The 21,672-nt window shown below is 40.9% G+C and overlaps 1 long non-coding RNA gene across 3 annotated transcripts in view; it reads left to right on the top strand.

The window, feature by feature from the left end:
• Positions 1–4,898: 4,898 nt before the first annotated feature.
• Positions 4,899–21,672, top strand: part of LOC113970244 — a 65,223-nt gene continuing 48,449 nt past the window's right edge. For all 3 annotated transcript variants that reach the window (XR_003535094.1, XR_003535092.1, XR_003535093.1), the window contains exon 1: positions 4,899–4,986. This is a non-coding gene — a long non-coding RNA (uncharacterized LOC113970244). The remainder of the gene's footprint in view (positions 4,987–21,672) is intronic.

The raw sequence follows: 21,672 nt of genomic DNA, 5'->3' as shown, positions 1-21,672 counted from the left end.
TGCATACAGAAGTAGTCCTTGGGTAGATTGTCACCTTACTTAGCAACATAATACTAAGGTTTGAAAAGGAGCTTATGGGAGGTTGCCTGGCTCAGTAAGACAATTTTAAATCAGGTCACTTATATGTGTGCCATTGCTGGATTTTTAACAGTAAGGCGATGATTCTGAAAGGTTTGTTAGCAAATATATTTGAGAAGTGAGGAGATTGTTGAGGTGCTGCTAGGTGAAACAAAGTCAAATATCTTTCAAGATGCATGAAGAAGAAGAGCAAGGAGAATACAGTTCTGTCAGCTTCTTCAATAGCCAGATGAATGATAATTGATGCTAGAGGCAAAATTTTATTTTGTGGGAATGTAAAAGGTTTTTCTACCAAGTGTCAGTTAAAAGTTAACAAACTGAAATATATTTCTCACCAGACATATCATGTGTGTCTGAAGGATAGAAAGATCTTGAAATAGGAAGGGGGGATATGAGTGAGACAGGAAGTACAGAACAGACCAAAACTTTCACCTGCAACCTTTTTTTCTCCAGAGAAAAAACTCTCCTTTTTCTCATATGTTCATTGCAATGTCTGGCATTTCAGTGTGCAATGGCAGTGCCTTTTCCATGTACCAAAGTGTTTAAACTAAAGTTTAGCCTAGGTTCTTAGATGTGAGAATTTGGTAATCAGCAAATATACTGCTTTGCAGATGTGGCTAATTGTGTGACCCATGACTAAAGCACCATTTTGAGACTCTGAATTGATTTCATAGAGCTTCTCTCACTTTCCCTCATAGAAGGCAGAAATGGAAGAAACATCTTAGGGCCTATGACAGCCAGGGAGCAGTCTGTGATATATCATCACCATTGGACAAGTTTGCTCTGAGCCCAACCTATAAACCTTAAAGTGTCTGATAAGTGTCCAAATACTGGCATCTTTCTTTTTTGCTTAGCCATAGTCAATAGCCCCTATCAATGAACTGCTTCTACCAAAGGAAATACTCCTGTTGGAATGGAGAAGAGCTAAAGTCTTAGTCTTATGCCTCTGCTACAGGTCAAATAAATCACCTTGAATTTTTGGTACAATGACAGTGGCAGCTGGGAAAAACAATTCATTAAGGACAGTTGCATTTCTCCAAAGAACTGTTGTCCAAAATAAAAGATTCAGTGCAGAAAGAAAATAATCTAAAATACTGTTGAAATAGATCGTCCTTTTTGGATCAAATGTTATTTGTAGCACTGCAGTGCTCTGGCTAAGCACCACTGCTGGCCAGTTACCCACCTCCTCCTCTGCAGCACCAAGCGGGAAGCTGGTTCACCACAAACGCCTTTATCTCCACCTCCTACCCATGGGGCAGATGGAGTGCCTGAGGCCTTGATGCTGCTTCTGCAGAGTCAATTGTAGTGAGAGAGAGAGAGCTGGAGAAGTATCCAACCCTACTGGCTTTAAATTTTCACATTCTGCACCATCTGCAGAACAGGAGGAAAGGCAAATTAAGAATCCTTCATTTCAAATCCTTGACTTGGAATCCCAAGGTCATGCGACAATATACTGTTTATTAACCTGTGCAGGTGATAATGATACAGGCTGACTCTTGTGTCATAATTATTATATTTGATGAGCTTTTTAAAAGAGTGACAGACAGCAGATTCAGTAATCTAAGCTAAATGTATGGTAGCGTATACAATGCATTATGCATTTAGTTGTTTCTGTATCAAGCATTTCACGAAGTGATAGCAGTATGAAAATCTCTGCTGGATTCAAAATGCAGAATTTGGGTACTGGAGGAAATTACACTGTGCTTAAGTTCCAGAGTTCCTTTACACACTCATATAACAGCATGACAAATAGTGTATAACACATGACAACTTGTGTACCAATCTTTACCAAGTAGACTCTGCTCCACAAAATATGCACCATACCAACACTAGAAAAGAAAGGGTGCCGTTGTATTGTAAATATCACCTTCTGCTCCTCACTCCTGTATGGATCAGGAGTCTGGTCATGGTATAATTAACTCACTTTTTCTTGCTTCTTGGCTAAAATATCTGGATTCCTTTGGATAGTCATCTGATAAATCTATTAATAACTTTTCCATTGCCTTTCTAAAGTAATTTGGCTAATGTGCAGAGCTGAACTTCCAGCCAAGTCTGAAAGGCTTTTTTCCCCATTTAGAAATTGCAACTGTTCCTTATGTGAAGCAATAGTTTTCCCTTAGAAGAGGGTAAGATGGCTCTATTAGAAGAGCTTATGGTTTTCAGATATGCCTCTTGGGTACATTTACACAGAAAATGATCACATTGAAGTACTTATGAAAGGCAAATCCTTTTACCTCTTTTGAAGCTGGCATGGGGCATACTAGGTAGGTCTGGATAACTGTGCTATGTTTTTGCAGAGCCTTCCTCTGTAGGACAGGACAGCTTTGAGCACCATTAGAGACATATCTGCCTTGTTGTTATGGATTTACTAGCTTTGATCCCCAGCCTCTGAAGATGAAAAACTAGTTGGTGTCAACAACTGCAGTGACTTTTTGTTAATTTCCAGGCTGTATCAAAGAGTGGAACATTTTTGTTGGGATTGCATCAGGACATGGCCTCATGCAAGTGGGATAGAGGTAGGCTGGGCACATAAGGGACGGCTTTCCCTCAGGCTGCTGTGGCTTTCTGTGACAACATGATGGCAGAAGCAGATTGCTGGGGTACATGTTGGGGATGAGCCAGTGGCATTAAAGCAGCAGGCAAGAGGCTGCATGCAGCATCCAGTTCAAGCTGGCATTTGTGTCTGGTCTGCAAGACACCCAGCCTTGGTACCGTCAGGCATAGTGCATGTACAGCTGGCTGCCGGCGGGTAGGGTTATCTTAAGAAACAACAAATCTTGTGTAGGGATGATAGGAATATTTTCCCATAAATATTCCTTGAGCATAAATGATTGTGATGAAATCATAAAAGTAATTGGCTCTTGTAACTCCTTTTTTGAAAACAAATTAAGCCTAAAAACATGTAAAGACCTCCTTCCTTTCCAGAATATTATTGAAAATTAATAGACCATCTGAGCCTGCAGTATCATAAAGTCTGTATCCATTTTTTTTCACATACCTGCAGATTCATCTCCAGCAGCTGTCCATCTGTTTGCAGGCTGTTTCCTAAACCACTGTGACGCCTCAGGTGCAAAAGAGAGAGACAATAATTAACAATGTGGCCTACAGCATCTTGGGGAACAATTAATTTTAGTGAATGGACAGGGGGAGGAAGAAGAGGGAAGGTAAGCTTTGCTCATTTGTCTGCTCATGCGTTCACAGTTGTGCATATTGGATAGATGTACATGCAGATATGCATTTATCTCCCAGGAAGACTATTTTCAGCATTCCAACTTTCACTCTTTCGGTGGCTGTTGTGCGCAGAAGCTACTTGAAAATGACAGTGCCATCTGCGCTGAGGAGATTAGGGGGTGTCAAGGAATATTCTTTTTCACTTCTCACATTCCTGCTTCTCTCCATCCTGTCCCTGGAAAAATCCCAGCTTTTAACCTGTCAAAACAGTTTTAAAGCTGGTCTCTGATGTATAGAAACCTGTGAGACAGAACCATGACAGTTATGTACTGTCAAAGGAGTATGACTGCATAAAAAAAATGAAAACCCAACACTGTTGAATAAAAGAACAGGGAAATGTAGGAGGCTGCACTGGCATGTGGGGTAGGTCTTTCATGTACATTGATCAGGGAATACTAAATTTATATACAGGAAGACATTTGACTGATTTATATAGAGAGAGATTATAGAGTATATACACAGAACTAAAAATTAAAGATCTGCACATCCAAAGAGAGGTTAAAAATGAAAATCGTATCATGAATTAGACTTTTCGCCCCAAAAGTAGGTACTGAAATTAGAAGACTAAATCCATTTATAAGCTCTTAAATGCAAGTGGCCTCATTTCCGATGTGCTGAGCAACTGCTGCCTCTGCTTGTTTCTATTATTAACATTGGTTCTATTTCTGAAAAACAGCTGTCAGGAAGGAGATCCTACAGGATCTCCTCTGATGTGTCTAGCTGGCAAATAGCCAAGTATGTCTGCAGTACCTACATGCCATGTGAGTACAGCTGGAGATATGGGGAAGTGGTGCCGAGCTTTCTGACTGGATGTGTAATCTTCAGGTAGGAATCTGGCAGAGATGCTAAGGGAGGAACCCCACCACACTCTGATTAAGTATTTTTCTGCTTTGACTTCTTTTTCGTATCCCTCTGTCCCTCCTTCTTCTTCACACACCAGTGCCCATGTTGAAGGCAGAGGCTATTTGAACCAGAAGAATAAACTCTTGCAGTGTTGGTTTTGAGTGTGAGATATCACAGATGTGACCACTTACATCTGGGTGGTGCACAGGCAAATGAGGTTTTTCAAAACTGGTTCATATCTCACAAGTGCATGGCCAGATTTGTAAAATGGTTGTGTTAATAAAGGGCACCTGAAAGCTTAATTGTGAGCCCAAGTAAGGTGGTTTTTAAGCCTTTGGCTTTATTCTGCAATTTTGTAATTGCATAAGTGTATGTGCTGCAGAGAGAAAACAAAGTGCCCCACTGGAAAGCTAGTAGTGCATTTATCCCCTCAGAGAACAAACTCATTTGCCCTTTTCTTTTTATGTTGTTTATTCAAACAATTAAATAAACTTTAAAAAAAAAAAAATCTGCTCTGAGCCACTCTCAAATGTTTCCAGGCAGTAAAATAAATGAGAATCGGTAATCTAATGCAGAACTGATTTGAGCGTGTTTACATGTGATTAGGAAGCTAAAAGGTTTATTCATGCCTTTGGCTCTGTATGTACGTAGAAACAGCTGCATGAGGAGGCTGCTGTTGGCTGACTGCTTTCTGTGCAAAAAACCCCCAAAACTTGGGCATTTGTCTTTTTCTCCTCCAAATGCCCAGTCTATGACAGCAGGGAAGACTACAGAGTGTCTTTCAGGATGTAAAAGCTGTCATTTGTGCATCCAAGGAAGGACTGTGCTATGAAGGTAGAAGTATTTTTCTGTAAGAAAGTTACATGCTGGGAAAAAATGTGAACTTCTCTGGAATATGAGGAGTGGATTATGTTAATATCTGCAAATCAACTTTGCCCTCTTGATTCACTTCATGCTGCATCAATTATACTGTAACTTTTCAAACTGCTGTCTGTAAGTAGCATTGTTAACTATAGCCAAAATTTGGGAAAAGATTATCCTTTTAAAATTTGATTGCTTGCTCACCAAGAAAGCAACTAGAATGGGGGGGGGGAAAGCTTTACCAGATCCTACAAAGAAAAGGAATTCTGTCTATTTCCACTTCTAAATACAATAAAACTCCCAGAAATCCCCATTTTTGACAATATAAAATATCACAATGTGAAATATAATTTTGTTTATATTATATATGTTGTTGCATAGAAGTACATATCACACAGAGGTTCTTTATTCTGCCAAAATGCGACATTCCACTCTCACAAGAGCTTACTCAAAACCAATTTTATATGGGGAAATTCATCAAAATCCATAGGTTCCCATGAATTTTCTCATACCACTCAAGCTGCTAACTCCAGTGAAAGCTGTTCAGTTTAAACATTTTCAACCTGTCATAAGTTCCACAGGCTTATTTTGGTTTAAAATGTAGTTTTTCACATCCTGGTTTGTGTTACTCCTTTTTTGCATTATGAATGGAAATGAGTTTATGACCTGAAAAAGAAAGCAAATGGTAGAGTAGGGAGCTCTTCCGTAATGTAAAGAGTGGAGCATAGAGCAGACAAGGTAAATTCCAGTATGCAAGCTTTGCACAGCTGTAACTTCTGTAATTCAGTGATATTTCTTTCATTTCTTCCAGTTCTTGGTGGAATGGCTGCTGAATATAAAAGATGAGATGCTCTTAACTCACACTTTTAAAACACTTGATAGCAAAATTACTCTTTCTCTTTAATGTCAGTAGGGGTAATATTACTGCTTGAAAGAATATCAGGCTTCCATGATCCAAGAAAAGTTTCCTCAGTGCTAAACATTCACTTGTATGATTATAGACAGTCTAGGTACTGACTTTCTGATGTTAACACAAAAGGAGCTGTATAAATGACATTAGTGAGTAAAGGATGAGAAGGAAGAAAATGTAAAGTGGGAGTGATACTCTCAAAAGATTTATTGGAAAAAAGTGCTTATTGGGAAAAGCTTACCATCTTTAGTAATGAATGAAGAATCTAACAGAAGGAAAGCAGGATAAAGGTGGCTGTTGAAAAATTAGCATTTGAACGTAGGGGAGAATAATATAATAAGAACTGTCCTAGGCATGAATTCTATGCTGGTCACAAGCACAGTTGGAATCTCTGCCCTTCCTGACTAGCTATGATCTATCTAAACAAGGTAGATGCTACGACAAGGCATATTCCTTCTGAGAGGTTAGAGTGGGGTGTGTCTGTTTTCAGATGCTCTGCATGTGCCCTGAAGAAAAAAAAAACGGAGCAAGCAAAACCAAAAATAACGACAACAAAAAAACAGATGGGAGGAGTAATTCTCATGCTCAAAAATTGTGACATTATTTAATATTTCATTGAAGTTATATGAGCCTAAGGTATTTCAAGGCTGTTTGGTCCTGCAATAATAAGGCATAGAGGAAGGAGCAATTTGGTAGCAGTAGTGGAAATGTTCATAAATTATTTTGAACATGCCTTGTTGAAATGTTCTTGGTTTCAGAGAGAACGGGTTCCTTAGCCCTGTGTAATGATGAGCCTGGCCTAGAGCAGTAAGAAAGGAGAGGAGGCAATCAAATGAATTATAAAACAGAATCCAGAGTGCACTACTAAGGGAGAGGGCTTTTTCTCAGTGATTGTGTCTTTCCTGCTGCTGGCAGTCCATGATGACATGGTAAAGCTACCATGTACCAAGAAGAAATTGAAGGAAAAGAATATTAATAATATGACAAATTTTTCTTCCTCCCTGTCTACTGTCAATGATAGACCTCTTCATTTCTACCTCTACCTAGGAATGGCTAGTAGTTACTGTATTACCCATCTCCTGACCTACAGTGGTTCCTTAGCCATGATATGCATATTTTAACTCATTTAATCTTTCCTTTGAAGTCATTCCCTCCAGCTCTTTGTCATTTGTCTTGCTTTTGTCTGAACTCCTTCCAATTCATCCTGGCATGAAGGTAGCTAGATGGGGGTGTTTGGAGTGTGCTTTCAAGAATATGCTGTCAGAAAGGGCCATCCAACCCTTGGCCATCTCCCAGGTTGACTTGGTTAATCCATGGGAACACTAAGTGGGGCCCTGCAGCCTCCCTGCTCCTAAACTCTGTATCACAAACTGCACATTGTGGAGCACCTAAAAAAAGATCTGCAGAATGCACTGGCTGTTAGTTTGGGTTTATTTTTTGTTGTTACTGAATACCACAATCCCAGTTCTGATCCTTCTTGCTGTGTATACTCCTTAGATCTTTTTCAGCATTGCTATCTTTCTCTTTCCTTTCTCCCACAGAATATCTGTGCTGCAGTGTATGATTCATCAGATACGCTCTTCTGCATTTTTCCAATATGTATATCCTTCAGTGTTTCTAGACAGTATCATGAGGCTTCTTAGCCTTAGGTATTTGTGTTTCTCCTCTGTGGGCTCCTCCCATGAACTACAAAATTGATTGTTGTCTGGATTTTATGAGGTCAAGTCACATAACGATCCCCACATAACAAACAGCAGATTTTGGCTCAGTTTGCTGCTCTTTTTCAATTTCCCAAGTCTCTCTCCAGAAACTTAGTCAAGAAGACAGGCTATGTGGTTTCTCAAAATGTTTCCCTGCTATGCTCCTCATTTGGAACTGAAATTAATTAATAATTCTTTCCAGCACTTGTTGACCTTCAGTGATGCTTAAACAGTGGGTTCTGCAGCCTTGAAAGTGAGACTATAAATAACTGAGATCTCTTTGGTCAGTTTTTAAAATAAGAGATTGCTGTCCCATCCCCAAGAAAAAATACAGTTATTCTTGGTAAAACTAACACACGCTCCCCTCACTTTCCCAAATGTGAAATCAGTGTCAAAGGACAGGGTAGTGGAAATACCATGTCAGCTGTCTCAGTGTGATATTACAGGTAGATAAACTATGGTACCCTGAGTATGTCCAAACCAGTGGATGTAAGAACATTTTAAAATGTTTCAAATGCCTTATTATAATCAAAGTTTTGTACTTACATCCTATTCCATCAACCATGTAGTTCATAGTTCTGCCAAAAAAGCTACCAAGATGATATGCATTATTTATTCATTAATATTTCATGATTTCTACAGTATATTTGTCTGGATGTTTGTTTGCTTGATTCTCTACTGTGCATGCTGCTGATTCCCTGTACAGTAACACTTAGCTAAACCTGTATTTTGTTCTGAAGATTCTTGTTACTATGGAAGGTCTCCCTGCTTACTACTTTCTTAGTTCCTTGTTTCACCATAGCTTTTGAAAAACAACAGTTAAATGTTTCTCCAAATGCTGAATTTTTAATCTCTCATCATGTCTACAATCTCAGTCTATTCATTCTGAAACATACACTCTCATGAGTGTAGATCAAGAGCAAAAGCAAGGCATGGTAGTTGGGAAAAACTGGGAGATTTGGCTTCAGAAATGTCTTCCTGATCTGAACTAAAACCTTAATGGAGATACATGTGGAGAGCTCATTTATAAAACATATGCACTCAGAAATACAAAAAAAAAAGTGTGCAAAGTCAGATTTCTTTGGGCTTTGTTTTTGGAATTTTTTGTGGAACAAAGAAAAAGTTCATGGATGTCATAAAGATACTGTAAATGACCTTATCTACATAACTGGGACTTCAGCTGACAGAGACCATCTACCTTCAAAAGCATTATTTGTATGCACATTTAAGCACAAATCCGTGCTATGCATTCATGGAAACAGATACAGAAAATTATTTTAGATCACAGAATCACAGAATCAATTAGGTTGAAAAAGACCTCTGAGATCATCAAGTCCAACCCTTGACAGAACATCACCTTGCCAACTAGACCATGGCACCAAGTGCCACATCCAATCATTTCTTGAACACAAGATAGTCAAAATAATTCCAGAAAGGCCATTAAGGACAGTTATCAGCTGCCCACAGATAGCTCCAAGGGCCCTATGAGGTGCCTGTAGGTCCCCCAGATGTCTGCCCAAGACTGGCCAGTACCAGAGAGGTCCAGGACCGTTCCCTGGAGCATGAGCAAGGAGCTGGGCTGGGGGCTCCACAGCACCCAAACAACATGAGGTGTCTATGTTTAGACATCTGAATATCAGGAAGGCATCCAAATGAGCTCTTCCTAAGGAGCTCCTTAGTATTCACTTACTAAAAATAGAGTTTAGGCATTTGCATGTGAATGCCTAAATGTAAATGCCTTCACACCAAACTGAATTCCTCCCTTGCTGTCAAATGTGTAACTCAATATGTATTATCAAGACTAGGTAGAAAAGTATATGGTTGCATCCAAAATCATTCTGTTTCACTTTGTGCCTTTTTTTTTTCTTTGTTCGGATACCTGCACTAATTTGCTCCAATTAATTAGCTTCCTCATTGTTGCTTTACAGACTTTGAGCAAGCAAAGATAACTAAGCAACGGCCTGATATCATCTCTTGTTCTGCACCTGATGCTATGTGCAATGAGCACATATGTCACCAACGAGTGATACATCTGTCATGTCGGGATATGGCAAAGGCCACTTTTCTGAGGAGCAGGGCACAGAGATAAGGAAGATGAATAAATAGAGATATAGCTCTACTGCTGTCAGAAAATTAGCTGTTTCAGTAGTCCCTGATCACACTCTGCTGGACCCATATCCTACATATCTATAACCATATTCTGTACAGCTATAGAGATGAGTTTTCTTATAATGGTGGTAGTCGGACTGATTAATGTAATGCCAGTCAGAGACCAGTCTACTTCTGTAAATAATGGCCAGTCTTTGCGAACGAAGATTTTTTGGGAAAGGTCTTTTACCTTTCCAGCCTGCGCAATGGATTTTTTAGGTGAGACACAGCATGCGCTGAACTGAGCCCACCCTTTAATCCTAAGGTTCATCTGCCGGGGCCAAGCAAGCTTGGACAATGGCAGTGAGGTCCTCAGGACGTAGGTTTGTTTAGAGTGACCTTCTCATAGATGGATGGCCTCACAGGGCTAACGGGCTCCATCTGCCCGGGGGACCAGGAATCGAACCTGGGTCACAGCGGTGAGAGTGCTGCATCCTAACCACTAGGCCACCAGGGGTCCCCAAGTCTATTTCTGTAATGCCAAGATAATGCCTTTTTAAATAACATGAGCTCCTACTTCTGTCTGAATGCTGCTAAGCCTCAAGAAATATATATGGTTTTATGAACTTCAGGATCATCTGTCTTTTCTCCATGTCTTCCTATCACTTATTCTCCATCTTCTCCTCAGTTTCCCTGTGCCTGTGTGTCTTTGTCATGAGTGGGAGTGGGACTTTAGACACAGTTCATTAGAGAAGCTCTCCCATTGAGTCACGAGCTGCAGGAAGGACCCCCTTGCTGCCTAAACTCCTTCTCAGAGAGGAGCCTGGGTGCAGCTGGATTCAATCTTAGCCCCAGACTCTGTCCACAGTTTTAAGTACAACTTTGTGCTGCAGATTTATAGGTGGCAAACCAGGTATATTTATATGAAATGAATTCTTTATTATGACAAATGATCAGATAAAGTATCTTAATCAGAATTATTTACTACACAATGTAAAAGAAACTACTAGTAGTGTATAGTATAGTGCACTACAATAAAGCAACTACAGTAAAGCAATTATATTAAAGCTAGTAAAATAAGAAATAATTACTAAGTAGAGATTTTATGTAACTCACCATACCAGTGCTTGTGGGCAGATCTCTTTCACTTAACCTCAAGGAGTATCCTTGATTGGGTGTCCCCACTTCAAGAGAGAATCTCCACACATTCCAAGAAGAGTACTTTAGAAGAATCTGATTGTATGACAGTGGACGGACTGTTATAGCATAAAGTGATTGACTGTCAGTTGCATGTCTCCAGGTCAGCTTAGCAGCTTATCTGCCAAATCTTTGCCTCACTACCAGTATATTGATTTGGGGTTGAAGAGCCAGACTGGTTTTAGCATCACCTGATGCCCCTCTCAGCCCACCACTAATAGCTTGCAAAACAGGGCATTGTTTAGGTCATTTGACCACATAGGGCAAAATGTCCTGCCACAGCCCTGTCCTTTCCTTTCCTACTTAGCCTGAAGGACGCTGTCCTCATTCACCTTGGACCTGACTTACCACCTTTATTATGCTGTAATGCCAGTATCTTCCTCCACTTTAGCCAACCAACTCTGGCATGGCAGAAGCAGATTTTAAACCTATTGTCAGCAGATGTTAACTGGAGATATGCTGGGGCCTGTGATTTTAAAGGACACTGTGGTAAAAAGGATTAATGAAAACCTGTTACATATGGAAAAGACTATTCCTACCTAGTAACAAAGGCAAAATTCACTCAAAAGCAGAAGGTCAATGCAAGGGAATGAATATCTAATTATAGCTTGAGAAACCAAGATGATGATTTGTGGGGGCTTCCTACACAGGGATAAATTTCATCTGGCAACAGCAAGACTAGGCAAGTCTCCTCAGGTGTGGCCAGGGCTGACAGGACATGAGGCAGGGCTGGCCAGGAGGCTGGATCACCATATTTGCTTGGTGGGAAACCAATGTGCTCAGCTCCAATGTTCAAAATGATGTGCAGCTCTAACTACTATGCGAGTGTGTGGCTTTCAGACAATCTATGTCAGATGTCCAGGCAGCTGAATGCAGACAGTTGGAGTTTGGCTTTCTCTGCATTTGCTCAGACAGATGTACCACTTTCTCACTTATTTTTCCTTTTCTGTGTCATATTTCCTGGAGTTTATATGAGCAGTTAACTGAATATCTAATTATTCTCTGTTTTATTACACTGAAAAAATGCATGCAGCTTTTTAAAACACTGCCTTTTGCTTCAAGGTGGATTGGTGATATCTCAAAAGCTTCATTCCTTCCCTTTTTGCAGTTGCTTAATGTCATGGTTTGAGAGCCCCAAAATCCAATTCCCTAGTTCTAGCCCCCCTCCCACATCTCAACCCAGTGTGAGATGGGTTTTCCAGACACCACATGAGACTCAAAATGGGGGGAAGGGATTATATATTACAATACACTGTACAAATAAATATTATAATACCTTACATACACAATTTCAACTATCTCTACCATGACAAAACAGTATTAACAATGGATCAAATCACTTCTCCCTCCAAATAAAAGTCCAGGAGGGAAGAAGGAAGAGATCCTTTCCACTTATGAGCAGCAAGTCTTTCTAGGGCAACAGTGTTTCAGCTTCAGAATAGCAAAAGGTGTTGAGTTTTGGAGTTTAGCTGCACAGGTCTTCATAGTTTAGTTTCTTCTTGTGCTCTGTGGATGAGTCCTAAATCCTGACCTTAGCAGGCATGTTTTACCTTACCTTTTTTTCTAGGCCCCCACTGAGATGTCTATTTTTCCCCCCTACTACTGAAAGCAGGCTTTCCACCTCTCATATTTTCTCTGTGTAAATAAGGCTCTCCTTACAGTTTATCCACTCAGCAGAATTAGCAAGTTTAACAGATATTTCCATGAACCTCTCATTTTTCTCTAGAAGTTCCAGTGGTTTTGGCACTGCATCTTTCAAAAGATGTCAAGTATTCATCATAAAGTTTCTTTACACGGAATATATCACATTCTCTTGTAGTAAAGTGCTAAAGAGGTCTAAGCTTTCCACTCATGGTAGATGATGTACATCTTGGAATCTTCTGTTAAATGTGTGAACATTTTTCTCTCTTTCAAAAAAAATAAGTCATTCCTCATGAGTCTTCTCTGTAAGATGAGCATGACCAATTCTCCTCATGGTAGATGATCATTCAGCTGCCCCACAGCTACTTATTTCAGCTTTAATTCCCCACCAGTCCTAATGGTCTTTGGTAATTCCACCCACCTCTCATAAGCAACAATTTCTGCTCCCTGTGTCTGCACCTCTAGGCTTGAACAAAACTCCTGCTTTACCACCAGCAGGGTTCTTCATTGGAAAACCAAGAGTGCAGTCAGTTGTCCCAGTCTGGATTGAACTCTGTGCCTGCCTTTCAGCAATAATACATTCTCTGAGATGTTTTCTGATACCATCATTGCTTCTGTGTAAGCAGGTTTCTGATGTCTACATGTTTATACACCTGACTGGCTCAATGGGCTCTGTTTGGTTCGGTTTACAAAGTGCTGCTTTGTTCATGGCTCTGTAATATCACCCTGTCCTTTATCAAGAAAAGGCTTTTCTATTCCAGTTGCTTGCTCTCTGCCTTGGGAACAAGATTTCCTCTGAAAATTTTGTCTCTTTTCTACACTCATTTGTATAAAGAGAAAGCAAGCAAAGCAAATATACACTGAATCTCCAAAGCATTGCAAATTGGTCTTGTGTTGTCAGGGAACAGCTATGATTTAAATAAAATGACAGGCAGGCAGAAGTCGTGCCTCAGCTTTGCTGTTCTTAAGAACTCCTGGAGGACCTTCAGTGTTCTGACACACCATTTTACCATTTGATTCTCACTTTCCTACAACTTGCCAGAGTTAGTCCTGTGCTGCTGGCCAGTGAAAGATGCCTCTTACACAGAAGTTCTTGCATTACCAGCTTCCAGGCTGGCCCTTGCATTAAAATGGAGTGCACCCTGCTGCTTTACAGATACCCTGTAATACCTTGTATTGCTGTGGTGGACTTTGCTAGAGCATTCTTAAAGGCTATGCCAGTACGAATGGCCTGACACAATAAAAGTAAAGTGAACTGTACATTTGCAACATCAAAATTGAGTAACACACTCACAGAGCCTTATAAAAATGTAGGCAATGGGAATACAGGAAACTCAGGATTGGTGTTATCCTTGTATCAAATCCAGGAGACCGAATGAAACTCCTTCTGTTGGCAAGGTATAAAAGTGGATCTACTAAGTGAACTCGAATATGGTCTATGCAACATGTCCTCAAAGTCCTGGCTGATAGAAGAGTGCTGACCCTAATGTGCCAGGGTCTCATTCTGTTTCCACTCAGAATCAAAGACTTCCCCATGCAGTTCATGGATTTCCTAATCTCTCCCAGCACATCACTGGCTTCCACCCATCACTTTGAAAATTATGTTGTTCCTTGTCAGAGACAGGTGCAATTATTCCCCTCTTAGATTATAAAAAGAATCAGATAATATCTGCTTTGGTGTTTGATTAGGCATCCAAATTTAGTTTCTGTAAAGGCAGGAAACCCTTTTCCACAAGGCTTAGTGATATTTTTCTCATATAGATGACATATTTCATGCAAGTATCATTTGCATAATTACATAACTATTCAATTTGTATATGCTACTTACTGCTCGCACTTGTTTGAAACTGCATTAGCAACCAACTTCCCTGAGGGAATATGGGGTTAAGGGGTGACATTCACTTGAACTCTGTCCTTGGGAGCACTAATCATGCACTGCATGAAAACTAGCTGTAACTCCTGTTATTTATCATCCTCAAACAAAATAGGTAAAATCACCAAATGATATAGATAAGTCTAAGGTCACAGAAGCAGAGCTTATACTTGACTTAAAATATGCAGTTGAACTTTTATGGTTTGATTTAAAATTTAAATTTAAAATATTTTAACAACTCTATATACTTGACACTGAAGTAATGCTGTTATCTGTTACTAAGACTGACTGTCCTTGTGAGGCATTTCAGTAACAGTGCATAACTTAACTAGAGATGGAAATCCCTAACTGGACCAGCATGCTTAGCTTTCATGAAATAAATACACAGAGAGGTGATGTTGCTGAACTGATAAACAGCAGCAAATACAAGTCATAAACGGGATGGCAATTTCCATTCTTCTCATATCACAATATTGTGGTCCCTAAGCCAGTGACCTTACAGTCTAAAATAAATACAAAAGGGAGATATCGATTCCTGGGGGTTTTCATGTAAGCCAGTCAATAGGATGGGACATAAGCAATGTTGTTCTAGTGACATACCCCAGCCTGATTTGAAATGTCATTGTTGTTTTTGTAGGATAATTTTAGGTTAATTGTTATTTGGGAAAGATCAGGTTAAACTTCTCTGTTTTTGATTTAGTATTAGATAGTTTATGATCTCATTCGTACAACAGAGGCTCAAAAGCCCTTGTCCAGGAAACCCACAGTTCACTGTGACTGTAATTTTGTTTCCTTGTGAAGAGTAGAAAGGAATTTTTGGTGCTTACTGTAGGTCTCTGAAGGCTATACTTACATGTGCAAGAAGTTCAGCGTCATAGAAAGAGATCCAGCTGGTGCTGAGGACTCAGTGAGGGCAATTTTTTCCTATTTCAGGTGAGTTTTACTTCAAAGCAGCTCTATTCTGGTCCAAAGGACAAAATGGTTGTAGCAGCTGGAGGACACTAAACGTGTTCCTCAATCTTGTCTTCCATTTCGATTTAATTTGAAAAGAGTATGGTTAATTGTAAAAGAATCCTCTGAGGCCTTTCCATCACATGAATCAAAGCATGCTAAGTGGCAACAAGTGTGATATCTGCCTTCAAAAAGACGTTCATGATCTGAAATAAAGAACAAACTTTTCATACTCTGTATGAAAATAAACACAGCTGCACTAAAAGGATTCATTTAATGTCAGAGTCCCATACTTTGGGATTTGGCTATGAAGTCCTTAAGTAAGCCTGAAAAGTGGCAACTTTCCCCATAGGCACTTCAGTATAAATGCCTGGATTTATTATTTCATTGCTTTTAATATTTTGCAGATTGCTGAAAAAGAAACTTGGAACATCCTGATCTAATTTACTAATTGCCTGAAAAATCACCTGTAATAAACTATGTAATAGTAAAGGGAAATGGTGATTTCAGTCCAAGCATATTATTCTGTGTCTGTAATTCCTTTTTCTGTGATATTACCATTCAGATGCTGCTGAGGTTTTATAGGATGCTGAGCTCCCTGCTCACTGAGCATTAAGAATATTTGCATGTCTGCAACATTTAAGGAAATACAAATACATTTCAGCTGTTCTTTTTTTAAATAAGCAGATCTAATACAGCTTGCTCTTCAATTACAGTGGTAGTTTAACGTCTTTCTCACTTAATGTAACTAGCTTGCTATAAAGAAAAAACAAACCATTTAACACTAACAGATTTTCCCCTACCCAATCTTTCATCGCAGTTTCTATAAATCAATGTAAAAGCACAGTGATAAAAATTATCACTAGCTGGAAATTACCTTGACTGAATTCTGAGACATGTAGCTCACCTAGAGGTGCTGGAACTAGAGCAGTCAAATGTAGTTCCAATGAAAAGTTACAGATTAGAGCTGTGAGTGTGGAACCACCTGCCTGGTGAATGGTCCTGAGTTCATATAAAAAGGTTATTGAGTTGCTGAACTCATAAAGATTGAAGCAAATAGATTCTGTCTCATCAGGTCTCAAGAGAAAAACAAACACTGAAACTACTCTTCTTAGGATGTAATATTATAGCTGAGTTTTCTATTACAGGAAAATTTACCCTCTGATTTGCAGATATAAGAAGGAAGGAATAGCTTACCAAGTAGGAAACTAATGGTCTTGAGCTAATTACTTAAAAAAGTTTGTTGGCATGCAGAAGCCACAAGTTCAAGCTCCCCATCTCCTCAAATAGACCACCTGTGTGCATGATATTTTTCTTGGGGGATTACACTCTTCTGACCTGGGTCAGTTGGTCCAGCCCAGTCCAGGAAATAATTTAAATTCTCATTTTCAAGAGGGAATTTTTCTCTGGTCCCCAGACGCCCCTGAATCTTAGAAACCATGACTAAAGCTGGTACATTTCTATCAATGGCAGTGTTGATGCAGCAATATATTCCTGCGAGAACACTTTTTGTCAAGCCAACTGTGCTTGGGCTTTTATCTTTCACCTCTCAGATACATTATTGCAGTCTGTCTGACGAGTTGCACAGACTTTCCCACATAAGGTCAGACTTCTCAGCAGCAATGATTCCAGGGTCACTTTTCACTTAAATGAACATTCAGTTTCTGAGATACAGCTAGAAACCAGCTTTAATGAAGAATTTGCCATTGTGCAATCAATAAGCAAGCTATCTGAGTACTTATGTCTGGAACACAGGGTTACCTGATGTTTTTATTAGAAGGGACATGTGTGATGATGTGAGACTTTCTCGAAGCAGCAGATTCTCTCAGCTTGAAGCTTTGTGTCAGAAACCACTGAAAAATCCCTCCCCGTGAAACTTTTCCCTTTGTACCTAGCACTTCGCCATGACCCCATGGATTCCCAGACTTGTCTCAGTTTGCATATGGCTTGTCTGCAATATCACTTGAATTTGTTACATCCCTAACGCTGATGTACTCTAAATTTGTCAAAATACTGTGTCTAGACAAGCTTAAAATCAAATTAGGAAGGCAAAGAGAAAAGCTCTTGATTACGGAGATGGAGCTGCTGCTATGAAAGCATCAAATTAAGAATGGCAAACTTGTGTCAAAAACTAATCTGTTCCCCAAACTGTAGCTGAGCACTTCAGGAAAACTGCCTTGGTGGCTGCAGCTGAAGATTAGCTCTGTGGGCTCTCCTGAGGTGGAGTCCTTTTGAGTAGAGCAGATGCCCCTGCTCTGGATTGCCTCATTCCTATGATACCTGTGCAGTGCAAGCATGCCTCTGCACGCAAATGAATCTTCAAAGCAATTTGCTAGGAAGGTCTGCTTTCCCCTCCTTCTGGCTAATCAATTTAGAGAAGCTTATTGTAGCACACTTTGCTGTTTGTGCAAATGGAAATTAAGTCTTGTTTGAGCTTGTCTGTGACTGGGATAGACAGAGCTCTTCTGATGTGTTGATTTTCCATACCTTGATCATCCACCTGTGTCAGAAGTTGTTTGAATTGCATTCTTTCTGACTACTCCCTTCCTGGCCAGGGAGCTTGTGAATCTTTTTGTGGTGCCACAGCAATTTCATAGAATCACAGAATGAGTAGGTTTGGAAGGTCGTCTGGTCCAACCTCCATGCTTAAGCAGGGCCATCCAGAGCACATGGCACAGGATTGCATCCAGATGGTTCTTGGATATCTTCAGTGAGGGAGACTCCACACCCTCTCTGGGCAATCTGTTCCAGTGCTCAGCCACCCACATAGTAAAGAAGTTCTTCCTCATATTCAGGTGGAACTTCCTGTGTGTCCATTTCTGCCCACTGTGGTTTGTACTATTGCTTGGCACCACTGAGATGAGCCTGGCTCCATCCTCTTGGCACCCTCCATTCAGATACTTATAGACATTGATGGGGTCCCCTCTTCTCAAGGCTGAACAGGCCCAGCTTCCTCAGCCTTTTCTCCTAAGAGAGATGCTTCAGTCCCTTAAGCATCTTTGATCGCCTCCCACTGGACCCGCTCCAGGAGCTCCTCTTGTACTGAGGAGCCCAGAACTGGACACAGCACTCCAAATGCAGCCTTGCTAGGGCTGAGCAGAGGGGCAGGATCATCTCCCTTGACCTGCTGGCACTGGTCTTCCTAATGCAGCCCAGGATACCTTTGGCCTTCTTGTGCACAAGGGCACTGTTGGCTCATGGACAGGTTGTTGTCCCCCAGGACCACAGGTCCTTCTCCACAGAAAATTCTGCTTTCCAGCATATCAGTTCCCAGCCTGTACTGTTGCCTGGGGTTATTCTTCCCCAGGTGCAGGACTCTGCATTTGCCCTTGTTGAATTTCAGATAATTCCTCTCTGCCCATCTGTCCCACCTCTCGAGGTCCTTCTGAAGGGCTGCACAGCCCTCTGGGGTGTTGGCCACTCCTCTCAGCTTTGTGTCACCAGTAAAATTGTTGAGGAGGCATCTACCTTTTCATCCAAGTAATTGATGAATAAGTTAAACAATACTGGGCCCAGTATTGAACCTTGGGGGACACCACTAGTGACAGGCCTCCAACTAGACCCTGTGCCATTGATTATGACCCTCTGGGATCTGCTGTTCTCAATCCACCTCACTGTCCATTCATCCATTCCGCACTTCCTGAGTTTGCTTGTGAGGATGTTGTGAGAGACAGTGTTGAAAGCCCTGCTGAAGTTGAGGTAGACAACATCCACTGCTCTCCCCTCATCCATCCAGGTAGTTGTTTCATTGTAGGGGGCAATCGGTTGGTGAAGCATGATTTGCCTTTAGTGAATCCATACAGTCTACTGATCCACTTCTTGTCACCCATGTAGATAGAGACAGCCTCCAGAATAAGGTGCTCCATCACCTTTCCAGGGATTGAGATGAGACTGACTGGTCAATAGTTCCCTGGATCCTCCTTCTTGCCCTTTTTGAAGACCAGGGTGGCATTTACTTTCTTCCAGTGCTCAAGCACCTCTTCTGATCCCCACAACCTTTCAAAGATGATCACGAGCGGCCTCGCTGTGGTGTCCACAGCTCCCTCAGCACTCATGGATGTGTCCCGTCAGCGCTCACGGACTTGTGCATGTCAAGTTTGCCTAGGTATTCTCTAACACAAACCTCCTTGACCAGGGGAAATCTTCCTTCCAATATCCCTTTACCCTCATCTCCTGGGTCAGAGATTCTTGAGGAAATCTTTACTCAGCTCCAGATGTCTTGACTAGTTGTCCTAAGGCCCTGAGGTCCCCCTTGATTTTTCACAGCCTTCTTTTTGGTACCCACCTGGAAGACCAGTAGCGTGAATAATCAGTGGGCCATACCATGCTGGAAAGTTTCTGGGTGATGTCCCTTACCCAGGGGAGACAACACACCCCCCATGGGTTGGGTCCGGTCAGCATATCGGCCCCTCCATTCGTCTCGAAAGGGAGTCACCTTCTATTTTTTTTATGGTATTTTTTTCAGGTATTTTCTAGTTTACCTTCGTTTTTTCTTAATTGAGGAGGCCATGAAGTGGGGGGTAGGCTGCCCTGCCCTAGGCTACCCCTCCAACCTGGATGGACCTTCATCCACACTCTCATTTCCCTGGTCCTCGGATTCCAGGGCCTCATACCTGTTGTATAAGGGTAGCTGGGGAGGTGAAGTAGGTCAGGAGGGACTCACCTGCAACTCTGAGCAGAAAACCATTTCCACTTCCCTCCTTCTCTAAGGTGCCCTCCTTCTGCCTAATGGTGAAGGGGTAGGGGATCCATTGTTTCTTGTGAAGTGGATGGCGAGTGTGTTTGTCTAAGGCATGGTAGAGTGCAGCTCCACCAGTCAATCTCTTCCTCAGAGTCCCTAATACTTCTCAGTCTTTTTCTTCATCTCTCAGCTCTGCCACTAGGCCTACATAGGATTATGTATAGGGTGTTTGTGATTGTCTTGCAGTGTAGGGTGAATTGCTGGGTTTATACTGGGGTTGCACTGGGCGTGTTAAGAATACTTGTACCAATGTGGCATTTTGCTCACTGCCAACCACTGAAATTTTTTGGAACTCCTGTCAATCATGATACAGGCTTCTGCCCACCCTTACGAGCAACATCTGCATGTAATAGCAACTATATACCTAATATCTCACTATTTCTGCCTCCTTATAACCAACATATCCACAGATATCTATATAAACAGGTTCAAGTAAGGCAAGGTATTAAGTGCAAAACCCAAAGAGACTCATAGAAGATGAGCTGGCCAAATACTGATTTTTTAACTAGGCAAGAAATTTTGACATGGAGTATGCTCTGGGGGGATGTACAATTGGAATATTTCCCATAAATATTGGGAAGAATGTTTAGACTGTGTTAAATAAAGCTTTTGAAAGGTGAGTGGGAATAATATTGTATAATGCCTATTGCCCATAACTAGAAGGTTGTGTAATGTTAGTAGCTGTATAGAATTAGAATTTTTTTTGTGATGGATAGATAGATGATTGATAGATAAATAGGTAGGTAGATAGATAACAGAGAAGGGAAGCTAAAGCAGATTTCCAAGCATTTTAACTCTCTGCTGCTATTTAACAGCACAATCAATAGTTCCGAAAAGGGAAAGACATTTGCAATGCTAATTACAATTCACAAGTGGGGGCGTACTGAGTGGGTGGAAGAGTTAGTTGTTTGCTTGCCGAGGGACATTTCAGAGCTGCTGAAGTTCTGATACTAGTAATTCTTTTTGTAAAACAATTATCTGGCTGACTAGAACACAGGAATAATTTCTAAATCAAAGAAATCAATGTGGGTGGTACTTCCTCAGGTAGTGATTTTCTGGCAGTTTTTTCTGGTTGTCTCAGTGCTCCCAGTGAGAGGAGAGATGTGATGAAGAGCTTCTAGCCATGGAGCTAGTGGGACCAATAGCCTTTGCTAGCTCTTAATGGTCCACAAGGCTTGTCTCTTCATCCAAAATTTTGTCAAATATCTCTGTCTATTTTCTGGTATCTACATTTTTATTTCTGAATAATAATGGATATTTTTACCTATGGTATGACCTGAATCTGCCAACCTTATTTAACCTGATTAGTGCTCTACTCTGTGTATGCAGAGAGAGATTTGTTGGCCCTAGTTGAAGCACTTGCAGAATAAAGTACACACCAGTGTGACAGAGGATGACAAAACTGAGCTCTTCACTCCTCTTTTCCTCCTTAAGCTAGGGTGAAGGTTCCCTGGATTCCACAAACTGACTCCACAGCGTGAGACCGTAAGTTTGTGTGTATAAGACCAGAGTGCAGAATCATTTTGGGCAAGAAGAGGAAGAAAAAACAATATTCTGA

The sequence above is a fragment of the Neopelma chrysocephalum genome, unplaced genomic scaffold (assembly GCF_003984885.1).
Source record: "Neopelma chrysocephalum unplaced genomic scaffold, ASM398488v2 Primary Assembly neopelma1_76, whole genome shotgun sequence".
Lineage (NCBI taxonomy): Eukaryota > Metazoa > Chordata > Aves > Passeriformes > Pipridae > Neopelma > Neopelma chrysocephalum.
The sequence above is the reverse complement of the archived record's forward strand: the minus strand, read 5'-3'. Positions and strand labels throughout refer to the sequence as shown.